The sequence below is a fragment of the Chenopodium quinoa genome, unplaced genomic scaffold (genome assembly GCF_001683475.1).
Source record: "Chenopodium quinoa cultivar QQ74 unplaced genomic scaffold, ASM168347v1, whole genome shotgun sequence".
Classification (NCBI taxonomy): Eukaryota; Viridiplantae; Streptophyta; class Magnoliopsida; order Caryophyllales; family Amaranthaceae; genus Chenopodium; species Chenopodium quinoa.
In genome coordinates this window covers 1,218,330-1,246,305 of record NW_018744362.1, presented here as the reverse complement: position 1 = coordinate 1,246,305, position 27,976 = coordinate 1,218,330, and positions in this window count along the sequence as shown.

Here is a 27,976-nt window from a genome sequence, read left to right as displayed (position 1 = left end):
AATCCTTCATCAAATCTATTACAACATTTGGTCTGCTGTGTGTCTTTTTTATTATAATAACACCATTGTCTTCCACAGCTTCATCATCAACCACTACAATCTTTTGTATCTCTTTATCTCCTTTCTCCTTATTTATTCTTTTCTTTAGAGGTGGTTTTGTATCGGTCTCTTCGTCATCTGAATGTTCATGTTCTGGTTTATAATCATCTTCAGTAGCTGGTTCTGGTTTTCTTTTTTTGCTTCCTGTAATTTCATAAATAATGAATTATATTAGGTATTATATTTACTTTATGTCCTATTCTATTAACTTCTATGACCAAAGTGAATAAAGTGGATAAAAAATGCTAGATTACCTTTTTCATTTTTCTTTTGAGACTTCTTCATATTAGCCTGAATCATAACAAGTGATAATAAATCAATTACTACTTTCAAATAAATCATAGACTTTCTACTTTTAACAAGTTCATATTTACTTTTATGCAATATCTATCTACTTTAGTTAACAACTTCTCAAAATTACAGAAAATTACACAAAATTATGCAAAACTACACTAAATTAAACAGAACTACTCAATATTTAAGGAAGAACTACTAAAAATCAAAGAAAAACTAGGACAAAAGCAAATTAAAAAGAATTTTAGAAAAACTTTAAACAATTCAACAAAATAAGAACTAAATTACAACAAAACTCGAACATAAGTAAATTAAAATGAAATTACACAAAATTAACTCCAAAATTGAACTTTGAACTACTCTAATTCAATTTCTGCTACTTCAAATTCAACATATTCAAGTAAAAAACACAAAATTAAGTAAGAAATTGCAACAAAATTAGACGAAAGATTACGAAATTCAAAGTTTCGAAGCAATACCTAATTTTCGCCAATTTTCGAGAATTTTTGTTTCAAAATTGAAGAATGTAGATAATAGAACTTGAAATTGTGCTTATATAGCAAAATTAAATAGTTAAAATTGGCGGTTATGGCGGTTTTTCGAAGTTTTGGAGCAGCTTTTCGAAGGTTTTTGATCAGTTGAAAATAGTGGAGGAGAGAGAAAGAAGAGAGAGAAAATGGCGCCTAAATTAATTTCTCGATTAATTTGTCTGAATTAATTTGGGCCGTTAGATTGCGTGCCTCTTCTCTTAGATCTAACGGTCCAAATTAGTTCCTAGTTCCTATTATAGGATTGGTTATCATTATAACCTGGTCATATGTATATATATATATATATATATATATATAACCTGTTACAGAAAATCATTAGGTAATTTTATTTTTTACCAATGTTTAAATTTTTTTTAATCCCACCATCCTTGAAAAATTAAATTAATAAATAAAAAAAAATCACCCACCATGGCCACCAACCACACCCACAAACATCCAACCTCATATTCTACGAGCTCTGGTCATTGCCCATCAAGTCAGTAACAACACCACCGAGCCGCACAATTACCGCCGCAAGAAGACCGCTTATTTCAGTTATGGCAACAATAGTGAAAAAAATACTAATTCGTGAATCATGATTTCCGCTTTTCCGCCATTGTTGGAGTTATTACTTGAAAGCCATTGTTGCTCAATCTTGGAGAATATCTCCATTTTATCTTACTCAGCTTCATTTCCACGGAAGCTTGATAGTTATTTTTTTCAGAGGAAAAAGAGAAAAAGTAGTAAGAGAGAGAAAATAGAGAGAGAAGAAGTGAGTAAGGGTATGGGGACTAGTTGTTGGTTTTAGTGGAAGGGGGTGGTGGTTTCGTGGGTAGGTGTGGGGAGGGGGCTGCAAGGGTTGTGGGGAGCTCGGGGAAGGAGAGACGGGGAAAGAAAGTGGTGTGCCATTCGTTGCCGATGGGGGGCAGGGGTGGGGCTGTGGAGGAAGCGATGTTTGTGGAGGGTGAAGGCTAAGGGGGATGGTTGGGGAAGGAGGGGAGAGAAGGGGTATTTTACTTTATTTTTTAAAAAAAAAAAAAAATTCTTCTCTTTTTTTTTTTTTTTTTTTTTTTTATTTTATAAATTGAAAAAAAAAAGTTTTTTATTTCATAATTAATAACAATAATAAGTTTAACTAAAATTGTAAAAGAAAAAAAAACAACCACGTTATGACACGTGGTGTAATTTTCCCAAACAACCGATCACCTTTCGACCCAACAGGTTTTGACTCATTTTGGGAAGATATATCATAAAAGTTTACTTATTTTGAATTAATAAAAAACTTGACTTATTTTGAGAAATCGTTAAAGGTTGACTTTATTCTTTACAAATTTTCCTAAAAAGAATTGAATTAAAGTTATATTTGTCCAAACTCTCATTATTTCAACCTTTCACAATTAGTATTAAGAGGAGAACTCCAAGTATTATAAAGGAACTTTAAAGTGCTTTAAAGCGTTTATCGAATTAGGTATTACGATGATCAAAGGGCAATTTTAGGGTCGAATTCTTCTTTTCTGCTACGTATTGTTGAGTGTTGCTGTCTGAAAATGTAGAATCAGGGTGGTATTTATAGGATAGGGTGCAAGAAAGAGATATCGTGCAAAAAATAATTGCACTGCTGAAGAATTACAAAAAAAAAACACGGTGCAAGTACTGTGACGCAGTGTATTTGCTCCGACGCGGTGCATTGGGTCGTGACACTGTTACACCCAAAAATTAGATTTTTGACTTTTTGTTTGACTTTCTTGACTTTAACCGAGTTAAAAAGTTTCTAGAGTTAGTGAAAAGTTTTTGGGCTAGTTTGATAAAACATAACAGCGGCTAGGCTGATATCACGCAGAGGCCCAATAACAGGTGGACCGGATTAGGAGGCTAATGGGTATTTTAAATTTTCGAAATAGTGTTGGCGCCAAGAAGCATAACCGTACAACAGTTATGGGAGTCAACCAAAACCGCTCCATTTTTTCTATTAATAGAAGTGCAAGGATAGAAAGAAGGGAATCAACAACGAGCATTTTATTTCTTTTAAGCTTTCTTCTTAGCTTTCGTAGTTTCCCTTGGCTTATTAGGAAAGCAATAGTATAGTTTAGCACGTAGCATGTATTGAAGATTGTTCGTCTTTTCCAATTGTATGACCATGGAGGTAACCTCTCCTTCAACTTGTATAATTGTAGACCTGACTATATTTTTTAATTAATGGAATTCATTTGTATCTTTCGTCATATGTTTATCTACTCGTTTCTTTGAGCAATCTAACTTGTTTTACCTCTTCTGAAAAAGCTTCCGTATTGTTTTGTTTTACGTTAGCAAGGCTATCAATCTTTGAAACCGGTAACTCGAGGGGCATCCCCCTAATACTCTAGAAGAAGATAAAGTATTTAACTTGTTGGTAAAGAGCAATATTTGCCTTAACAAGTTTTTTTGGCGACCATAGTGGGAGAATACTAGATATAATCCATTTAACTTTGTTAATTTAGAAGTTTTTCCCATGGCTCCTAAGCGTTCAGCACGTAAAGGAAACACTAAGGAAGTTGTTAATTCATTTGAACACAATCCTGAAACTATTGTAGAGGTTCAACTAGATCTAGAGAATCAACTGCCAACTGAACATCTGGCACACCCTTTCGAACCATTCGAGTCTCATACACAAAGGTAAGATGAATTGGTTTCGGAAGGAATAGAAAGCCAGTCTCCTACCAGACACTTACTCAACACAATTTACACTAAATATGTGGAAATCGTGAAGAGTCTAATGGAGGATTTAAAAGAAAATAATAGAGAGCAGTTTGATAACTACTATCGTGTCATGGTGGATGAAACCACTAGAGTGGTAACTGTCGAGTTGAGAAACTTTGACTCCATTACCTAATAAGCGGTTACCAGGCAGGTAGATAGGATTATCCTAGATATTAATGATACTCTAAACGCTACTAACGTGGGATTATCAAAGAGTGTAGCAATCAAAGTGGTTACAAGGCTTGAGCCTTTAGTGGAGAAACATAACCAACTCAATGAGAAGTTGATGAATGTTTTAACCGCTTTAGGTAGCGGGATTACTGAAGTAAATCAAAGGGATAACGTCCCTCTAGGACACCCTAGAGTAGAGAATATGACAAGATCTCATGCAAATTTTCCCCCTCTGGCTGTTCCAAGAAGTATCCCTCCTATTGATTCTGATGAGGGGTATAAGAGCCAATGAAGAGTTAATGGTTCAAGGCCAGGTTATGAGTCAAGCTATAATCATAATGGCTAGGGTCCATCTTCTTCTTCCTTGCCTCCACCGGTTACCACACACCCATTAACCTCTTCAATGGGTAACATAACTCCTTTAGGAACAGAGATTGGTGTTAGTTATGCCAACTATGATATTGTAAATCTACCAGATCCATCATGCCACACACAATCTGTTGTATCTGCACAAAGGATGTCTTCTCAATCTATTGGCATGAATGGTCAACAATCATCTACAAAAAATGGTAATTATAACCATTATCCACATGGATACCCAAACTCTGTCCACCCTACACAAGGTTCCTCATGGAACCAAGGTCAGGCCAGTGGTCCATATGGAGAAAGATATCCAGCAATGTCTCAACCCAATCCTATGGCGTTAGGAGGGACATGCGTTGGATATAGGGGTTTCCACAATCCTCAAGGGAACCAACATAATCCCTTTCATATGCAAGGTACACTAGTTCAACCTAATGGTCCAATGCAACATTAACCTCCACAAAAGGGACAGGATCCCCTGCTCAAATAAGTGGAGGAGATGATCTAGAGGGCTATGGGCTAGAACGGTGGATATGCTAGAAGGGGAACCTGTAGTCCATATCCTGAATGGATTGATAGGATGTATCTATTCCTAAGAGGATTCAAGGTTCTTGAATTCTCCCCTCTTTTCTCTAGCGACAGTATAATATCTGCTGAGGAACACTTAGTCAGATTCAACTGTCAGTGCTGAGTGGCGGCAGATAATGAATTCCTTAAGCTTAGAATGTTTTCCAGTTCTTTAACTAGTACTACCTTTTCTTGGTTTACTCACTTACCACCAAATTCAATTCAAAACTGCCAAGATATGTAAACACAATTTCCTTGACATTTCACTAGAATTGAAGCAGGGGTCACTATAGGTGATTTAGCTAAAATAGTATAAGAAAAAGGAGAACCTGTAGGAGATTACATTCACAAATTTAAGAATGCTAATATTTGATGTCACTTAGATATACCTGAATAAAAGTTCGTGTATATCGTCCAAAAGGGTTTGTCTTTTCCTTTTAAAGGATAGTACTTCCTTGATTTTGTTGCTTTGTCTAGCGCTGTAATGGCTTATGAGAGGTGTTTAGAAGAAGTGTCTAGATCTAAACATAAGTATTATGCTAGTATGGCTGAGGAGTGTGATAAGGAAGATGACATGTATGAGGCAGCTATAGCTGAGTTTGTATAGGGTCCTTCATTTAAATGTCCTCCTTTAACTAATAAGAAGTTTGCTTATAAAAAAGATTTAAAATCTGATCAAAAGAGAGAATACACCTTCGACATTAGGAGGTGTGATGAGATCTTTGATTGGCTTTTGAGTCATAAAAAGATTAAGTTAGCAGGGAGGCATAAAACTAGAAGTTCTGATGAGGTTAAAGGAAAGAACTATTGTAAATGGCATTACGCTTTTACTCATAAGACTAGCGATTGCATAATATATAGAAATAAGATTCAGGATGAAATTGATAAAAAACACATAAATTTCCTTGATGAGAAAGTTAGCTCTTGCGTAGTAGTTTTAGAGTATGAAGTCTATGAAATGAATTGTTTTATGGTAAGGGCTGATATGGATATTGTGTAGGATAACATACAAAGATTGGAAAAGGTTATTGTTGCAGTCAGATTGTATGAGAGGCTAGTCAAGGATGGAGTAATTGTGTCACCTTAATGTCAGGACGATGATTATGAAGATATGATGATATGTAGATGGCACTTTAGTTCTGCTCATGCTATTAATGAATGTTTGGCCTTCAAAGGGTTTCTGAACAAAAAGATCAAAATAAATGTAGTAAATGTTTCAGAGTAAGAATAATAGGCGATGAATCTTGCTGAGTTCAATCCTAAAGGGAAGAAGGACAAAACTAAGTCCTCTGAGAATGGTCAAAGGACTCGTAGGTCACCTGACAAGACAAGCAATCATAAACAATCGCTCAGTCTTACAAAGAGGCAATTCAGTTATTTCCCTTGCAAGTTAAAGAGATAAAAGGACTTAAGAATTTGCGACACTATCTTTTTTCATTCTTGTGCTAATATATTGCATTTTGAATTGGTTAGGATTGAGACCATCCTAAATGATCCTAATTGGATACCCATACACCAAAGAATTCATCATAGGAAGAGAATAGAGATCAGTAATCTGACTCCTTCTGTAAAAAGCAAGGTAGGCCGGGTTACATAAGGTGAATGAAGGAAAAGAGAACCTTTTACCCATGGCTTATAGAGACAACTACGTGAGCATGAAAAGGAGAACAGAAGGCATGTTGAAAAATAGAGTGAAAAAGAATGATAATCTGAAGCCTAAGGAGAAAAGGAAATCCATAAAAAAATGCGAAATCAGTCAGAAGAAGTTTAAGCAGCTAGATTCAAGCAATGACAGTTCAACTAGATTAAGATGCTTTGAAGAAAGGTATCCTCAGAGCCGTTCCATCTCAAATTGTTCAACCTGGAGTTGACACAACGATTGGACAATCAATGGATGGTGAAAAGTTTGTCGAATCGCCTAGCGATGATATCCAGAATCATCCAATAGTGAAGGAGCTGATGGAAAGCATTCTAGAGAAAGATCTAGCTCTAGAGTATCATAAGGAGAAAGCTTAGATGAAGATCTGATGGCCACTGATCAACCTGCATCTGAGTTAGTAGACTATGACCTAGAAGGTCTCGTTATGGAAGTTTCGAGATCAGATCTAAAATTTCTGTCAAAGTATTCAGAGGAGGATTGCGAGGCAGATTGCAATGTTGTGACTCTACTAGTGGTGAAACTTGGTATCAATTCATGGGCAGATGAAGTGGATCAGGCAGAAGCTGTAGGGTTCTTGTGAAGTTAACACCAAAGACAAAATGAGATTGTACTCAAACTTAATTCCTCGTCAGTTCCTAAACTAAAGGTGGTATCTAGTGCAACCGCCAAGATAGGAGAGGCAGATGTAGATGAAGATAAACACAATTCACCTATAGAGTCTAGTTTTGAGTTTGGAGTACTTAAGATTGGATATGTTTAGTATCTTTTCTATGTACATTTGTAGTTTGAACAAATATTATGGATAATTACATGAAAGACAAATTTAGATCTGGTACTTTATTAGCTCTTCAAAATTAATATGCAAGTTATTATTCACAACATAACATAGAGATTAACACAAACATGTAGACTTCTGAATGTTTATCTGACTACTCAAACTCTGATGACCATACTCGATCATCGCCAAGCTCAGACAAAGAGTTTTATAGTGGAGAAGAGAATGAAAAAGTATGGGCTAAGAGTGAAGATATCAAATAGGAAGTGCATGATCCTCTAGAAGAGGTCAATCTTAAAACTAATGATTGTCCTAGATTCGCTTATATAAGTAAGGAATTATGCGACAAGGACAAGTCATTATTAATTGACATACTTCATAAATATAAGGATTGTTTTGCATGGGAGCATCACGAAATGGCTAGTATAGATACTTCTATCATCCAACATAGGCTTCCTATTAAACCTGGTTACAATCCTAAATTCCAAAATCCAAGACGTTTATCGCTAGAATTAATTCTAAAAGTAAAGGAAGAAATTGCCAAACTCTTGGAGGCAGGATTCATACAACCCACCAAATATGCAGAGTGGATAGCTAACATTGTTCCTGTGATTAAGAAGAATGAAAAAATCAGGATATGCATAGATTATAGAGATATCAACAGTGCATCTCCAAAGGATCAATACCCTATGCTTGTAGCAGATATGTTGATAGATGCCTCATCAAGACATGAGTTTGTATCGACGCTAGATGGTTTTTCTTGGTACCACCAAATAAGGATCGCTGAAGATGATCGCTCAAAGACGGCATTTAGATGTCCAGGTTCTTCGACACTCTATGAATATGTGGCAATGCCATTAGGACTTAAGAACGCAGGGGCAACATATCAAATAGCTATGAATCTCATATTTGGTGAAATGATTGGCGACTTCATGTAGGTTCACTATATTAATCACAACATAATAAATCTAGGTCTCAGTAATATTGAGATTGCTTTTCCAATTAAAAACCCAACAATCCTTTGATAACTAAAGATAGGTCATGCCAAAACTGGGTGTCATTTTTATATCTTAGGTAACTTGGGGTAAATCAAGTTTTACAATTTTAATTGGTTATGCTCAACAAGGTTACCTAAAGCGTTTAGAACCTTGAAGAAAAGGGTAATAATTAACATGTGATGGTTAATTATTGAACCAAGAATTACAAGAATTGTAATTAGTAAAGGGTTTACTCACCTTGAAAATGTAATGGTTGATGGTAGGGCCAAATTCCGGTCAATTATTAGACAAACAAAGGATCTTGGAATCACTTAATTCAATTGGGATCATTTAACATTGAATAAATTGCTTTAAAGTAACCTACTTAATTCGTTTATGGTACTTTAAATTTATTAAACATAATTATTAAAATTTGCCTTATTCTATCTAGATGGGTAGCCCTAACAATGACAACAACTCTATTTACAATCTTCGACCATTCCTTGAGAAGGATAGGTTGACAAGAGAGAACTTTTCCAACTGGGAAAGAATGCTGAGACTTGTTCTGAAATCTGAAGGTAGGGAGGATGCTATTGACAACCCATTGCCTCCATTGCCAGAAAACGCTATTGAGGCTCAGAAACGTAGGCATAAGGATGCTCTTGAGAAAGCTATACCAATCACTTGCTTGATGCTGGAAACTATGACGCCTGGCCTTCAAAAACGTTTTGAAGACCATGATGCATACACCATCATACAAGAACTCAAAGCCTTGTTTAAGAAACAGGCACGAGTTAAAAGGTATGAGCTCCATCTAAAGATTTTGGGTTGTAAGATGGAGAAGGGTGCAATAGTTCATGATCATGTTTTCAAAATGATCGACCTAATTCAAAATATGAAGAAACTGATGCACCCATACAACCAAAAGATGGCTAATGATATCATTCTCCACTCACTTCCAGATTCCTTCAATCAGTTTATCATGAATTTAACATGTCTGATGCTGAGAAGACATTGAATGAGTTGCATGCTATGCTGGTTAGTGTGGAGAAGCAAAGCCCTAAGGAAGTTAAGAAAGAGGTTTTTATGGTCAAGAAAGGGAAGGGTTCAAGAAGAAGGGGCAAAGGGAAAGTGTCAAGGGTAAGGGCAAGAAGGTTGCCAAGACTCTTGAGAAGCCCAAGGCGAATCCAAAGCCTAAGCCTGCAGGTGCAAGTGAATGCTTTTATTGCAAGAAAAAGGGCATTGGAAGTGCAATTGCCAGAATTACCTTGACTACCTGAAGAAGAATGGAGCATCAACCTCAGGTAACTTGTTATGAACATTTTAACTTTAACTTAGGTATGTGATACAAAGTTGTAGTGCTCACATTGTTTATGTTGTGCGGAAGCTGCAAATAAGTGAGGCTAACATGAAAATGGAGCTTAAAGGTGCACGAATATGGTCAAGTGGCCAGAGAAAGCTTCATAGTTTTAATTTCTGATTATTTTATGATGATTTTAGACTTATTTTCGGGTTTTTATTGAGACAATTTTCAGTTTTTGTTAAAATATTGATTGGTTTACTTGTCATGGGCAAGTGTTGATCCATGACAAGGTAATAAATTGTTTTCATTTTGCTAGTTATAAGTTAATTTTGTTTTATAACATTGATATAAGTAGATCACAAAAGCGAAAACAAATGATTCAAAACTAATCTACTTATAACATAGTAAGGTTAGGTCATATTAACTAATTTGCGCATCCAAAGAATAACAAATGGATGGACTCTTATCCTCATTTGATTATGAATCACTTGAGAATTGCGAGTCATGCTTCTTAGGTAAGATGACCAAATCACCTTTCAGGTGAAAGGGTGAAAGAGCTAATGAACTTTTGGATCTCATACATATGGATGTGTGTGGACTAATAAGTTTAAAAGCTAGAAATAGATTTAACTACTCTGTTGCTTTTACTAACGATTTAAGTGAAAATGGCTATATCTACTTACTGAAGCAAAAGTTGGAATCATTGAAAATTCAAGGAATTCCAGAATGATGTATAAGTTCAACTTGAGCAAAAAATAAAAGCACTACGATCTGATTGTTGTGGTGAATATTTAACTCAAGATTTTAATGATCATCCGAGGGATTGTGGAATTATTTCACAATCAAAGGAACACCATTAAAAGTGTGTTCAAAAGCAGAAATCAAACTTTGCTTGACATGGTTCGATCCATGATGAGCTTTACTGATCTTCACATATCGTTCTGAGGATATGCATTAGAAAACAGCTACGAATATACTAAATAGAAACCCATCCAAAGCAATTGGGAAGACGCCATATGAGTTATGGACTAGAAAAGTTCCAAAGTTGTCTTTTCTCAAGATTTGGGTTGTGAAGCCTATGTAAAACGTTTACAAAGAGAAAAACATAGCCCAAAATCAGATAAATGTTTCTTCGTGGGTTATCCCATAGAAACAAAAGGGGTATTATTTCTAAAATCGCGTAGGTAACAAAGTGTTTGTTGCTCGCGATAGTGTTTTTTTAGAATGGGAACTCTTTCTACAAAACCAAGTGGGAATAAAGTGGTTCTCGAAAATATTCGAGACGAGCAACAAATGGATATGGATAATACCACATTAGAGGCGAGGGCGCATGAGTCAGCTAATTTGACAAATCATGTGTCGGAGCAAACTAATTCAACTAGCGAGACTCCTATCGTCCCACTTGAATGAAAAACTTCAAAAAGTTGAAGAGAATATTTCTATTTCTATCGTTGCTCTTACCCCTTGTAGGTCACTTAGAATAAAAAACAAATAGTTTGTTGAAGAAATTCTGATAATTGAGGATTCTAAAATTTTCTTATTGGAATGTGTGGAACCCACAACCTACAAGAAAGCTTTGGCGAAACCCAACTCAGATTAATGGCTTAACGCCACATAAAATCCAGAATAGACTCCATGTCAGAAAAATGATGTGTAAATCTTGATAGACATGCAAATGGGTCAAACCCATTGGTTGCTTAAATCGATTCAGATTCTTCTAGCGATTGCTGAAATCTTTCGATTATGAAATTTGGCAGATGGATGTCAAAACCGCCTTCTTGAATATTTTCTTGATGGAGGATGTGTATATTACACAACCTGAGGGTTTTGAAGATCCAGAAATTCCTATAAAGGTTTGCAAACTTTAGATATCCATTTATGGATTGAAGCAAGCATCATAGAGTTGGAACATTCATTTCGATGAGGCAATCAAATAGTTTGGTTTCCTTGAGAGCGAAAGAAGAATCTTGTATATACAAGAAGTTTAGTGGGAGCAATCTAGTTTTCTTAATCTTGTATGTAGATAACATACTGCTCATAGGGAACGACATACCAATGCTTGAGTCAGTCAAGTAACGATTTAAGAGTTTTTCTATATGAAAGACTTGGGAGATGCCGAGTACATATTCGGAATTAAGATCCACCGAGATAGGTCTCGAAGGATAATTAGACTAAATAAAGAGACTTATGTTGATAAAAAAATTTAACAGGTTTGAGATATAAGACTCTAAGAGAGGATTTCTTCCCATGGTACTACGCTCAGTAAAACTTAGTTCCTTCAAAAGCCAAAAGAGTTGAGTCGTAGGGCTAATGTACCTTATGCCTTTGCAATAGGGTCCATTAGGTATGCCATGATATGTACAAAGCTAGATGTTGCATATGCCTTAAGCATGTGTAGTAGGTTTGAAGCATATCCAGAAGAAGCACACTGGATAGCTACTAAGAACATCCATTAGTACTTGAGAAGGACTAAAGGAATGTTTCTAGTTTATGGTGGCAAAAATGAGTTGGTTATCAAGAGATATACGGATGCAAAATTATAAACAGACAAAGATGATTTAAGAGTTCAATATGGGTACATTTTCTGTCTGAATAGAGGAACCGTAAGCTTAAAGAGTTCAAAGCAGAGCACTGTCACAGACTCCATGATAGAATATGAGTATTTGGCTGTAGTAGAAGTAGCTAAGGAGGAAGTTTGGGTTAAGTTGTTTTGTGACAAAGATAGCACCTTTTCCCAATCAAAGGAGCCAGGATCACATTACAAATCCAAGCATGTCAAGAGAAAGAATCATCTCATTCGAGAGATCATTGGCTGGCGGGATGTCAAGATCTGCAAAGTTTCATACGAGTGAGAATATCACTTATCTACTTACTAAACCCCTTCCACAACTCAAGTATGAGAGTCACACTAAGGCTCTTGGATTGAAGCAAGTTATGTAATATAAGTTGTATATGTTTATAGAAAACTTATCACATTAGTAATACAAACTTGCAGAATTATGTTTAATCAAGAAATTTTCATTTCTCTTATTTAATTATGTTTTTGATATTAAATACAATGTCTAAAATATTTATGAATTAATGGGATCATCAAGTACGTGATTTAGTGAATGGAACCCAACAGGTGAACTAAATTCATAAATTATTTTAAGTTCCTGGTTCAAAATCATTAAATTGGACATAAATGATTTCAATAAATGGACTGGCATGTAATATTGATTGGATAGCGCAGTTTCATGGGCTATAGGGGCATAGAGATGCTCAGTCAATCACATGGATATGCATGAATGATGCATGATTGAACTATTGACCTACTTTGAAGTTCAAGTATAGAGCTTCCGGATATATTAGTGGATTCCTCTAACATGAGTGGAACCCTGATTTCATTCTATGATTGATTTAACTGTGGTACATCCACACGTCATTCCGTAAAAGTGGGCTATAAAAGATGTTTCCTTGTTACTTCAAAAGTTGAGTGGGAGCATTGGTTGTCACAAGATTGGATTGAGTCTAAATATTTAATTAGGAAATGTGTCATGGCCCCTTGAAGAGGGAGAATTCTAAAAATGCGTGGCCGCGCTCGAATGTATTACTTAGTAATCATTTGTTTTGTAATTCTAACTCAGATTTCGAGAAATGATTTGTAGAATAATGTGATCTCGACATGGTATGCAATCATATTATGAAATCGACACATATTGACTTAAGAAATTGGAATGTTGCACACTTGCTCAGATAAGTGGGAGATTGAAGGATTTATGTCTTCGTCAAGTGCAATTACTAGATATATAATGGATCCAATTATGGAGATAATTAAGTTCGTTCATTTGGGTCATCGTTATATCATAGCCAGAGGTAGTAACGATCTTTGGACTAGTAAAATAGGCCAAAGCCAAATTGAACGGATCCTATAATGTCACACAAATGGCCTAGATTAAGCATAAGAAGAAGAGGCCCATGATGGGCCTCATCACTCTAGGTGGTCGACCATGAGGAATGGTTTGGAGGGCTTTGGGCTTTCTAACCTAGTCTAGTTATAATAAGATTATAAATAGACTAGGTGCCTAGGGTTTTATGTAGAACAATTTTACTGTTAATTAAACCCGAGTTAGCAAACATGAGACCTAACCCTCTCAAACTCCCTCTCTATCTCACGGCTCTCTCCCCTCCTCGGCGCTGGTGTGTGTGTTTTGGTGGTGGTGGTGGTGGCTGGTTGTCCATAAAGGTGGTGATCGTGGTTTTCCCGTTCACTCGACCAATCTAGTATTGGTGGACAGCTCGTTCGAATCCCGTGGACTAAGTAGAGGAGCAATGCTTGGGGCTCTATTCTCTCCCTCATTTATCAATCAAATTGCTACGTGGAGATCATGCTTCAAAGGTATAATTATGTGATTCTTGCGTGTTATGCATGCGATCTTGTTTTAGGTGCGTATGAATATGATTCATGAAATTTCGCTTAGAGTACCTAAATCCCTACATTTATGTCTGATCTTGGATATGTTTAAATTATATGATCAATACAAATTATAAATATTCTATTCTTTTGATCAAGCGATGCAATTGATTTGTTATAATTGTACCCACACAAATATATTTTTGATTTCCTAGAAAATAATATGTATGGGTTGTAATTATAATTAATAGCACGATTTACCAAGTGACAGACTACTGTATTTATTGACATTTAAGTGATAAGACACTTCTAATTTCCCAATAAAAATTAAATGATCAGTAAAATTATTAACTTGAAAGTGGAAGTTACTATGTAATTTCTGTGATGGTTTAGTTCCAAATTCATTCCCCTTAATATGATTTTTGGATAAATGACTTTCAAGAAGTTGAAGATCGAGTTACGTAGCTTTACCACAATATACTGAAGTAACGAAGAATTTTAACCATCAAGGGGGTGACGCAAAAGTGATTATAAATACGAGTAGTCACTTCACTTAAAATTTTCTTACTTCATTAAGACAATTTTATTTCTCTCTCTAAGAAATTCAATTTGTTAGAGTTCTTCAACTACTTTCTAAAAATTTAATTTTAAGATTACCATGGAGGATCTCTTACATCCTATTCAAATGCTACACATTGGGCCTAATGGGGAAGTTTATGGAGTTGGTATGTTCTATATCGACAATACACTCCATGGATCTATTGAGTATCCAAATGAGTGCCCAAATCACCATTTTATCCATGGATTGATGCGCTAAATGGAGGAGAAACTACAGAAACCCAAAAAGAAGCCGCCTTAACAGGAGAATCAGGAAGTGATAGGGGGGGGGGGGGATAGACCCGCCATTCTAAAAGACGAAGATGGACCTGCTGGGCCTAGCGCTTTTCATGTAGGCGCAAACGATGATCTTTTGAAGAATTTCATACTCCCTCACCTGAAGGATAAAGAGGACAAGGCGAATGCCACCTTGGTATGCAAAGGTTGGGCTAAAGAGATTAGAGCGATCTTTCCCCCTACGTTCGATGGGAAATTGGAGGCAAGGACCATCCCTTATTCCAAAACGTACTACGAAGTCAAAATTACCTGGGGTAAAGACGAGGAAATGCACACCCTGATGTTGTAACACCCCGTATTTTCAAACCCCTATTTTATGTGCATTTCAACCTATTAAACCTAATTTCTAATTTAAATGCTAATTTAATTATTATATTGATTTTAGGGTTATTCCAAGCTTTTGAAACCCTAATGTTTTGATGAAGAAATTGAAAGTAATTTTTCTTTAAAAGGTTTTATATTTGAGTTTTAATCATTTCAATTATATTTGACATGTTTGAATTGATATTAGCCTTAAAGGGTGATTCCTGAAGTTCAAGTGTCAATTTAGTAAGGGTTACACTTAAATTATATGTAATTTTGATATTATTTAACTTATTGCGATTGATACGGGTCATCATGGGTGATTCCTTGACTGAAGTACCAATTTGATAGGTGTAAAATGATTTTGGAGTTTTTAAAACGTTTTACGTGCAATCGTATCAATATCGATAAATAAAGTTGTATTGGGTGATTTCGTCAACTTGTTTATCAAGGTATTGTTTATAAAGTATCCTTTAATTATTTTATTTATAAAACTCATTATAATGTCCTTTTATTAATTAGGTCATTATAAATGAATAATATTACTGGTTTCGCATTTGGTCTTTTATGTCGCTTTTCGGTACGTATGAACTTTATATATATATTCTGTATTGTGATTTAAATTATTGTTTTCATTATTATTATTATTAATATTGAGATATCAATAATATAATCTATATTATCGTTTTTGAACGCGTTTTAAAATGCCTCCCATTACATTCCTTTCCTAGTCTAGTTTCGGGCCAACTAGCATTTATTTATGGGTCGGGTTTTTCCTCAAAACTTTCATGAATAAATAGATTAAGATAGAATTATTTATTAGCTTCCTTAAACCCATTCTTAAGCTAAAGTAATCATTCAATCAATCCCAAAAGGGAATCCTTGAATCCTAGCACTAGTAGAAAAAAGTTAATGGGAAGCCCCAAATGGATAGCGGTTCTTAAAATCCGCTTCGAAATCCCTACAAAAACCCACCCAAAAAAAGAAACATCAGACCTCAAATGGCAAGTGGTTTGGGTTGAACCACTCCAAAAAATGTAATGGGAAGCGGTTCAAACCGCTGCCCTTTTTTTTTTAAAAAAAAAAAGCGTGATCTTTATAAAAAATGAAACCCTTCCCCGGTTTTAATTCCCCGCTTCATCTCTTTTAGTATTTCACTCCTTCTCTTCATTTCACACTCCCCTTTCACTCTCTAACACCGGCACTCCACCACCACCACCATTACTACTGTTGTTGCTGCTTCACTTAACCCCCCCTCCCACCACCACCAAGTCGTTGCTTAAAACATCACACCACCGCCACACCTAACATTGCTACTACTGTTGTTGCTGCTGCATTGGGTATTGACACGGCGCGACCACCGCAGCCACCATCGCCGCCTCCACCACAGTCGGCCACACCACAGGCACGTGTCCCTGCTGCCCCTCTCCTATTGCATTCTCTAGATCCCCTGCTGCAGCTACTTCACACGGCACCACCACCACACCTCTCCCTCTCACCCCGCATTCCTTCTCTTTATCCCTCTCAAATTAGGGTGAGTTCATGCTGAATTTTACTATCTATATTTTCTCAACAATTTCCCGCATTTTAGAGTTTCAATTTTAGTTAACCTAATTTTATCTTAATTATTTTATTAATTATTTGTATCCATAATGTTAATTGTTACATTAATTGTTTAAATTTTATATGTTATTTGAATTTGAGTAGCCTAAAAGTGATTTTTCTTAATAGAATAGTTATTAGTTAACTAGTTAGTTTGTTTAATTTGGTTATTAAAATGTAATGTAGTGGGATTTTTGGCAATTTTAATGAATGAAATAGATAATTCAAATATCGGAAAATCCTAGTTTATTAATAATGCATTATATGAATTAATGAATGCATTGTAAATAAGCTTAGTTTGCTTGTAGGTAGTCTAATTAGCATTATATGAATGAATGAATTTGTGTACTGTTGAATGTCAAACAAATGCAAATTATTGAATGCCTGCATTTTCATTTGCCTAGATACCCGTTCGAGTCTTTCTCATTAGGAGAAAGTCTTAAATAGTCCCCGGTTATGACTGTTCTTGGACGTTTAATCTCACTTAGGTAGTGAATGTATGTCTCTTTCTCGATTTTAAGGAATATCTCAGCTTATCATTTTGTCACCATGTTCTCTGGGTGCATACGTAGGTAAGTAATTACCTACATTATGTACTTGGAGAACTGGGGGGAAATGCTGCCAGATTTTCCTTAAAATTGGAAAGTTGACATACATTCACTAGTGAGATTAGATGTCCAAGGATGGGTTAGGTTGGAGTGATAAGGACCTTTTGAGAGCATTCATTTTTACACTATATGAACGATATATACTATGTACTTTGATTGACATAATATATGTTGAATTTGTACATTATTTGTAATGTGTTGGTATGTTTAAAGGCAATTTAAAACGTCGATGGATCGCAGTTGGATTTATGGTAGACGTGATACATTGTAATTCTTTAATGGGGTCCAAGAGTTTTGCAAGAGTTCTTCATAATATTAGTTTAGAACGGGTGTGAATGACCTTTATTGTCCTTGTGTCAATTGTAATAATGTCCCAATGGTCGATAGTGTTGATACCATTATGGATCATGTGGTATGTCATAGGTTTAGGCCTCAATATCATGTGTGGGTTTGGCACGGTGAAAAGGGATTGTATAGAGAGAATGTTGTTGGGAATGATACGCATGATAAAAGTGCTGAGATTCGTGTGGAAGAGGATTATGGGACTGATGATGGTGGAGATGGGGATGCGGAAGGGGATGAGATTGAGGACAGTGGTGGTGATCACTTGGATGAGATGATGCATGATGTTGAAGGTGAATTTGGTGATCGATCTGATGTATTTGAGTCATTATCAGAGGCTGCCAAAAAGCCTTTGTATCCAGGGTCTAAAAAATACACCAAACTCTCAGCCGTGCTAACACTTTTTAACATTAAGTCAAAGCATAACTAGAGCGACACTAGTTTTACTTCTTTGTTGACTGCGTTATGTGACATGTTGCTAGATGGAAATGAACTTCCTAATTCCTACTATTATGCAAAGAAACTCATGTGTCCATTTGGTTTGGAGTATAAGAAGATACATGCATGTCCTAATGATTGTGTTCTTTATCAAAATGAATATGAAGAGTTGGAGGAGTGTCCACGTTGCGGTAAGTCGCGTTACAAGCGAAAGAGCTGCAATGCTGGTATGAAGGGACCTCCTGCCAAGGTGTTATGGTATCTTCCCATCATTCCAAGGTTAAAGCGTCTATTTTCAATACCAAAAGATGCTAAGAACTTGAGATGACATGCAAAGGGAAGAAATAAAAACGGTTTGCTGAAGCATCCGGCTGACTCTCCGGATTAGAAGAACATTGATATGAAGTTTAGGGCATTTAGTGATGAAGTCAGGAATTTAAGGCTTGGCTTATGCACGGACGGTATGAATCTATTTGGCACTCTTAGTACCTAACATAGCACATGGCCGGTACTTTTAGTGATCTACAACTTGCCTTTGTGGTTGTGCATGAAACAAAAATACGTAATGCTTTCACTTTTGGTAACGGGGCCAAGGAAACCTGGAAATGACATAGATGTTTACCTTGAGCCCCTTGTTGATGATTTGAGAAAGATGTGGGATGAAGGAGTTTCTGTTTTTGATGCCCATAAGAACGAGATGTTCCTATTGCGTGCAGCCCTTATGTGGACCATTAATGATTTTCCCGCATATGGCAACCTGTCCGGGTACAAGAACAAAGGGCATAAAGCATGTCCCATTTGCATCATGACACACCAAACGTGTACCTTGATCATTATGGCAAAGATGTGTACATAAGGACCCGAAGATTGCTTAGGCGCGATCACCCATATCGTAGGCAGAAAAAGGCCTTCAATGGGAAAGTAGAAGAGGGGGTTGCGCCTAGGCCATTGAGTTGAAAGGAGGTGTATGGTCGAGTGAAGGGTATACCTACTGTTTTTGGTAAAACATCGAAACCTTTAGACCCACATGCTTTCTTTAAAAAGGAATCGATCTTTTGGAAGCTTGAGTACTGGAAAGAACATGATGTTAGACATTGTCTCGATGTGATGCATATAGAGAAGAATGTTTGTGATGCAATTGTTGGGACAATTACGGGTATTCATGGAAAAACAAAGGATGGAAAGAGTGCGCGATTAGTTTTTGGAAGCATGGGGGGTTCGTCCGGAATTGTGGGTCCAGCCAAAGGTAGGGAAGGAAAAGGTAATGGAAAAGGGAAGCGAAGATGGTGGCAAGGAATGTAAGGGGAAGTGAAAGGAAAAGGCGACACCGGTTTATCAAAGAAGAAAGATGATGGAAAAGGCAAGAATGAAAAGGTTTATTTACCTCCAGCTTGCTACACATTGTCAAAGGAAGAAAAACGAAAGTTTTGTGCTTGTTTGTATAACATTAAGGTTCCATCTGGTTTCTCGTCAAACATGAAAAGATTCGTTTCCTTAAACGGAGAATTGAAGTTGACAAGTATGAAATCCCATGATTCTCACATGATGATGCAAGTATTCCTACTGATTGCAATTCATGGTATTTTACCGAAGCACGTGAGTGAAGCTATTACAAGCCTCTGTTCGTTTTTCAATACTATATGTAGCAAAGTGCTTGATCCTTTTACACTTGATGCTCTCCAGGCGAATGTTGTTGTAACTTTGTGCAAATTTGAGATATATTTCCCACCGTCATTTTTTGACATAATGGTGCATTTGATTCTTCATTTGGCTCGTGAGATTAAGTTGTGCGGTCTAGTCTTTATGAGGTGGTGCTATCCTTTTGAAAGACACATGGGTACATTGTAAGACAAAGTTAGAAATGCAGCCCATCCAGAAGGTAGTATGATTGAAGGGATTGTGGCTGAGCAGATTGGTGATTTCGTGGCAGAGTATGTTGCCGTTGCTAAACCTATTGGGCTTCCCACTTCCCGACATGAAGGAAGACTTGATGGTCATGGAACACTCAGGTCGAAACGGATCTCACCTGCTCGAGATCAGTTCTTGCAAGCTCACCTATTTACGCTTCATCATGTTGCGGAGGTTCACCCATATTTAGAAGAGCACATGGATAGTTTGCATATTGAATTTCCATCAAAAGGGGAAAGGGCACTAATGCAGTTGCATAATAAGATGTTTGTGACATGGTTCCATGATCGAGTGATGCGTCAATTGGATGAGAGTGTCTCCGACACAATAAAGTGGCTGCTTTTTATGGTCCAAAGGAAGATATTCATTCATTTGAGGGATATGACATAAATGGGTATACATTCTGGGCTGAGCATCCTGATTAGTAATCCTCATCGACTCAAAATAGTGGTGTCATTCTTGTGGCTTCATCAAGAGGGTTGGCAAGTGCGAAGGATACATCATCAGTTGACGCACAATTATCCTTCTACGGACAAATTCAGGAAATATGGGAACTGGATTACATGAGTTCAAGGTAGGTCTATCTAAGGGTAAATGGGTTGATAATAATAGGTGCAACGTCAGACATGATGACTTCACTCTTGTAGACATGATGACCCAGGTAGATGTAGGAGCACAGGCAGCTGCAGCAGCAGGCCAGGCAATCGTCGCAGCACGGTGAATTTTGGTGGATTTTGATGAATTTGGTGAATTTTGGTGAATTTGGTGCCTAATTGGTTGTGAATTTTGATGCCTAAGTGTTTGCGAATTTTGGTGACTAATTTTGAAATATTTGACATACATTTTTTGTGATAAGCATGATAATGTTTGGTTTTTTTTTCTCCAAAGGTTTGGAAGATTCAAAGGGAAGGCCCGTTAACAAGCAAATAAATTAATGAAATTCGCGACATGTAGGCTTTTTTCGTGACATTTGATGGCATTTCGGAATTGTCGGAGTGGGTGCACACACACCCAATTAATTAGTGACCTTGAATTTATTAGTTATTATGAACATTATTTTAATTAGTTATATATATTTTTTTTTATATATTAACATTAAATATATTTAGTACATAGTATTTGTAAATGTTATCTTAATATATTTTAGTGTAATTACATATTGTTGTTAATTAAATATATTAATGATGTTACTTTTGATATATATAATTATTTCATGTTATATATCATTGTATTATTGTTTGTAACATTAATATTATTATTAACTAATAATATTAATATTATTATTAATTAATAATATGAATATTATTGTTACAGGTCACTGATATTATTATGACAGGTCACTAATAATATTATGAATGCTCACTAATATTATTATTATATTATTATTATTAATAATAATTTTATAAAAAAAAAGAAGCCTAAATGGGAAGCGGTTTGGCCCCAAAATCGCTCCCCATTAAACTTTACATATCATGTGTGAAATGCAAATGGGAAGCGGTTTGGCGCCAAAATCGCTTGCCATTCCCTGCAAATGAGAAGCGGTTTGAACCGCTTTCCATTTAAAATGGCCAATGGGAAGCCCACCAAACCGAAGCGGTTTAGAACTGCTTCTCATTAGGGGGTTTGAACCGCTTGCCATTTACTTTTTTCTACTAGTGTAGCTTTGTATGACCTTTTGGTGAGCTCAATTTGAGCCCATTTTTAATGATTCTCACGACAGCTATCAAAGGGTAAGGGGATGATATTTTTCACCCTAGTAATCCCCTCTTAAGTTTGTCTTAATGGCCAATCAAAGCTCTAATGAAGGCTGCCCAAAAGACTCCTCATTCCCCATCACTTTTACGTTTAAATTTCGGTTTTCTCCATCACAAAAGAACACAGCAGAACTCCTCCTTTTCTCTTCAATATATTCTTGCATTCAAGGGGTAAATCAAGGGTGATTTGAACCCTAGTTGCTACTACCAAGGGCTCCTAATTTGTGCCATATTCACCCCCCTTTGAAGGGTCAAAAGTGGAAGAATAGCAAGAGTGTCTAGTAGGTTGTTTTAGGCGTGATCTTAGGCGAGGGTGGTCTGATCTCGTGACTCTTCTCTTTGCTCTTCTTAATCTAAATTTTCATGCCTCCTAATAAAAGGTAACTAGATTTATTCCCTTGTGTTAGAACTATTGGGTTTTAGGGTTGGATTAATAGGTTAGAAATTATGATTAGGGTTGGGTTATTTTCTGATTTTCGCTCATGGTTTATGATAGAATTTCGTGTGAATTTTATTGACATTATTCTAGCTAAGAGATCAAGGGAGCATATAGGGGAGGCAAAGCAAGAGGGGCGGCGTGAGTGGGATCGACATAGGGGTAGTTAGGATCACCCCTATAGTCACTCCCACCAGACACACGATGATCGTAGTTACCATGCTCATCGGGGAAAGAGAACAACTAGGTACTAAGTCCTTGAGGACCTTGCCAATATGCATATGTGGGCTTGTTATCATCCCCCCAAGACGGTACGGGACCATGTTGTGGCGGCCAATATGGATAATTGACCGTGGGGGCAATTTTGCCCCGGTTGACGCTCGCATCATGAAGTGCTTGTTGTTGGAGACACATACCTTGTTGCATCTCCATGAGCCCTCGCATGCCAAGTTGCATGCTTGCCATTTGTTCTTCAAGGCCTAGCATGCCTTGAGGATGAAATTGTTGTTGTTGTTGTTTTTATTGTTGTTGTTCATCATCATCATCATTATCGTCGTCTTCATCCTCCTTCTCAAGACCACCACCCATATTAATGCTATGGAGAACATACCAAACATTGGGAGCCTCTCTCGTCAAGGAAGTCAATGAAGGATTAGGGAGATAACACCTATGCACTAGCCTCACCAACCAATTGACGACATCATCATCATTAGTTTTCGCAATGAAATTCACCCTCTTAAGTTGTTCCATGTCGAGATAGATTTCCTTTGCATCACCCACGAGGGTGCAAGAAGCAAGGTAGTAAGAGCAACCAAATCTCATAGCCAATCTAGTCACCATACTCCCACAAGTTATCTATCCCGTTCTTTGTCCTCCCACGATAGGCTCACAACTCTTCATGAAAAGGTGGCCCATGTTCAACCTCCCTCACCACACCTCCTTTGTGGCTAACCAAAGAACGACCAACTCAAGCTTTGTCATTTTACCTAAATCTTGCTTGGGGAAGACTGAATACTCCAGAAGCCTATGCAAGATATGAAGAGAAGGTTGGTGCATGTCACTAGCAAGAAAGAAGAGGGAAATAGCATCCCACCAAGCGAACTCCGCATACCCATTAAAATGCTCATGCTCGGGAAATAAAAGATTGGCATCGGGATCGAAGTCAAGTGCTTCATTGAATTCTTGGAGGGAAAGAGTATAAGTTACGTTGAAGAGTTGAAATGAAATTTCATAATCGGTATCATCTATTGGAGTGGCCTCAAACGAAGATAGGAACTCCCTTGTGGGCTCAACATATGTTCATAAGGCGGTGTTGACAAATGTGCCTATCCGAAGATTTGCAAAGAGCATCCATAAATCCTCGTTAATGCCTAACTTAATCATGTATTTTCTATATTAATGGCGAGAGGGTCTAAGGAGTCTTTTTTAATGTCGGCATAGATTGGTTTGTGTGATGGGTTGTTGAATTTTAGAGTTGGAAAAGGTAAGGGTTCATTGGAGGTATTGGTTTGTGTTTGAAGTTCTTGTTGTGGTTCCTTAATTCGAACTTGGAGCTCCTTCCCCTTCCTCCTCTTTAATGTTAAAGACCTCAATACTCTTGACATTATTAACAACCAAGATGATATCCAAACAACTCAAATAAGCAATCACAATCACCACCAACACCAATACTATCAATGACCACAATGCAACCACACCAAATACCCAAGTGAATACCGACTTCAAACTTTACCACAATCTCACCATAAAGGGATAATAATGCTAAACAATCAACAACAATCAAAAGTTAAGAACTAAAGATTAGCAAAGAACAAGAACATGAATCAACATTATCAATTCAATCAACAAAATGCTCAAAATCAATACTACTACTATTCATAAGTATGGAAAAATCAAATTCTCATGCAAATGTGATAAAACAAGTTTAATAAAGAGTTGAGAAGATGATTATACCATACAAGAGGCAAGAATAACCAAGATTAGAGCACCAATTCACCAAAATTTCAAAATCCCCAAATTTGTTTCCAATGGAGATTGAAGCTTGAACGAAGAAGAAGAAATGGTGAGTAGTAGTATTGGAAATGAGTAATTTGAAGGGAAATATGTGGGAAATGAGTGATTTATGAGGGAAATTTGTGAATTTGGATGAAGTTTTGTAAGATTTGGGGGTTAGGGTTTGTATTGTAGAGTGAGAAGGAGTAGATGTCCGAAATATAGAAGATGAGGAATGAGGAAAAAAAAGGAAAGAAAAAAGAAAAGCTATGGCCTGGGCTCGGGCTCGCCCGCCCTAGCCACCTATGCGCCCACGCATGGGTCGCGTAGGTGCACTCAGATTTTCTCTCGGCCTATCCTTGGAGTGCCTACGCCTCATATCCTCGCGCTCGTGCTCCCTTATTTTACCTTGTTCTCCAATCTCCACCTTGTTCTAGCAATCTTAAGTGCATTTACCTTCCTCGTATGGCTCGAAATCAAGAAACATTGTGGACAAACTCTCACTACAACCACTAAGCACCTCCAAATGACGCATCATTCTTGATCAAATGAATCTAAATCGCATGAAAATCGCCCAACAAAAACAAACACAAAAACAAGCAATGAAAAGAGAAGATAAGAAAAGAATCATTGAAGATAAGAAAAGAAAAATGAAAAATGAAAAATGAAAAGAGAAAAGTTAGATGGCCGGGTTGCCTCCCGGGAAGCACTAGTTTAAGGTCCCTAGATTGACCCTACATCCAAGTCATGGAGGGTAAAAGAAAACCACCTTTTCTAAAGTGGTGGAGAGAGTAAGATCATTGCCAGGCTTTGATAAAATTACATTATGAGATTCATTATCTTGCATCACAAAAACCCAATCAAACTTATTGAACTTTAACCTCTCCTTCTTTCTCTTGGGAACTCTTTTTCTCTTCTTTGTTTTTCTCTTCCTTGGAGCTATGAACTCCATACCATCTATGCTTGAAAAACTACTCTCATCATCATGCAAACAAAGTCCAAAACAATCTGGCATCTCAATCACATCCTCAAGCCTTGAGGTCTCTTTCTCGCCTTCACTAACCAACTTGGTATCAACACTTATAGAAGAATTGTCACAACCTTCAAGAACATCATCAGTAGACGACGAAAAAAATGCAAAGCAATATCATTCAAAGGAAACAAATTAATGCACATAATTCCTTGCACATAAGAAAAGGACTCATGCATGGACTTGAGCTTAAAACTAGCCGAATCTTTATCAATACACAAAGTAATAATAACACCTTTAACATCTATTAAGGCACCCGAAGTTGCTAGGAATGGTCTCTCTAAAGTGATAGGTATGTTATCATCTTCTGCAATATCTAGCACAATGAAATCAACGGGGATAGTGAACTCTCCTATCTTGAGGGGGACATCCTCAATCCTACCCTTGGGGAACTTAATAGAACGGTTGGCCAATTGTAAGGTCATGTTGGTAGGGAGGAGCTCACCTAACTTAAGCTTCTTGAAGACGGAATATGGAATGATGCTAAAACTAGCACCAAGGTCACAATGAGCATTTTGAAACAATTTTCCATTGATATTTTAAGGTATCAAAAATTGACCCGAATTTTTCTTTTTCCTAGGTAAGTCATTGTGGATAAGAGCACTACAACATTCCCCAAGCTTTACCGAATCAACCTCATTACACTCTCTTTTGCCGCTCAAGATTTCCTTAAGGAACTTAGAATAGTTTGGCATTTGTTTCAAAGCATCAGTGATGAAAGGGATAGAAAGATGAATTTCCTTAAGCATATGAAAAATCTTCCGAATTGATCGTCAATCTTATTCCTCAAGATTTTTTGGGGGTAGGGATGTTTGAGTTTGATCACTTCATCTTGCTCACTCTCTCTCAGCTTGGATTTCTCATTAGAAACCTCACACCTCTTGCTAGACACATTATGCTTATCAACATTGAAAGAATCACTCACCCTCTAACTTTCTTGATTCTTCCTAAAAACACTCTTTTCAAGGACCTTACCACTCCCAGTGATAATAGAATAGATCGGTTTCTTAGGTTCAAGACCTTGGGAGGGTAGAGAAGAGGGACTAGCACTTTCTTTCAAAGCATTGGCTAGTTGTGTGATTTGGGTCTCAAGCATCTTATTATGTGTCATCATCTCATTAAACTTTTTGTCACTCACACCCATATATGTAGTAAGCAACTTAGTTTGATTCTCAACAATTTCTTCAAGATTAGACCTAGATGATGCATTTGGTGCAAAGAAATTATCACCTTGGGCTTAGGTCTTTAGGACAAAACTGGGTGGAGGGCCTCTTTGTGAATTATTTTGAAAATTGCCCATACCTTTGTTGTTCCAATTACCTCTACCTTGGTATTGGTTACCATAACCTTTGTTTTGATTTCCAAAGTTTTGGTTATGATTACCAAAGCCTTGGATTTGATTTTGGCCACTATAACCTTGATTATTATAGTCACCTTGGAAACCTTGGTTTCCTTGGTTCCTATAACCACCACCTTGGTTATAATTGTCAAAAATCCCTTGGTAGTGAAATTCCTATTGCCTTGACCTTTTTCATTATCAAATTTTTGCCCATTGTTATTAGACACAAAGTTCACATGCTCACTCTCATTATTATAAAAATCATAACATGTATCCGAAAAGAATAAGGGCTATTAGAAGTATCATGATCATATGAACCACACACATCACAAAAAAAGCATCCACTAGGCAAGTTATTGGAAGTAGAAGGAGGAGTAAGGTTAGAACATGTACCTCTCCCATTATTTTGGGAGGGAAGAATAGGCGCTTGTAAATAAGCACTCTCCAATTTGGCTTTGATAGAGGTCATATCCTTCCCTAGGTTTGAAATTTGGGATAACAAATTGTTGATGGCATTGAGATGATCAACTTAATAAACCATGGAGCTACTCTTGCTTGTGGACTCTCGCTCACCATCATGTCAATCCATGTAATGCCTCACTACATCTTCAAAGATATCAACAACTTCTTCCTCCATTCTATTCATGATTAGACCTCCGACTCCTGCATCTAGAAAAGACTTGCCTTGAGGATTTAAGCCTCCGTAGAAGATTTGAATTATTTAATAGGTTGGAATCCCATGATGAGGAAACTCTCTTTGGTACTCCTTGTACCTCTCCCAAGCTTCATATAAACTCTCACTTGGCTTTTGCTTGAAGCTTTGGATGAGTGTTCTAGCTTTCGCCGTTTTCTTTTGGGAGTAGAATCGAGATAGGAATTCCTTTGTGTCCTCATCCCAAGTATGCAACGAATTAGGCTTCAACTCTTTATCCAACCATTCAAAAGCTCTCCCTATGAGTAAGAAGGGAAAAGCTTTAGGCGGATGAATTCTTGAGAAACTCAATTTACTTTGATGGTATTGCAATACTTTTTGAATTCCTTGAGGTGATTTAGAGGTCTCTCGTGCTTAGCTACACTAAATAGTCGCCTCTCTATCAATGTGATCATTACGGGTATTATTTCAAAGTCTTTTGCGGGAGTGGTGCGTGGTGCTATGCCACTTTCAAATCTATATGAACCGAGTATCCCTAACTCCTTCAAAGCTACTCTCGGATTTTCACCCATGATTGATTTTTCTTCTTCTTGTTGTACTTCCTCTAGTGAATGGTTCCGACTCATGGACCTTGAAGCCACTCTCCTTCTTGAAATTGTCCTTTCCATTTCAGGCACTCGAGTTCGGGCACGTGCACTATGCATACAATCTCAAAGGAAACAATCAGTAGCACGTCTACAAATGTAGCCTAAAAAGGAAAATCTTTTTGTGTTTTCAAATTAAATGAAATAGACTCAACAACTATAGCAA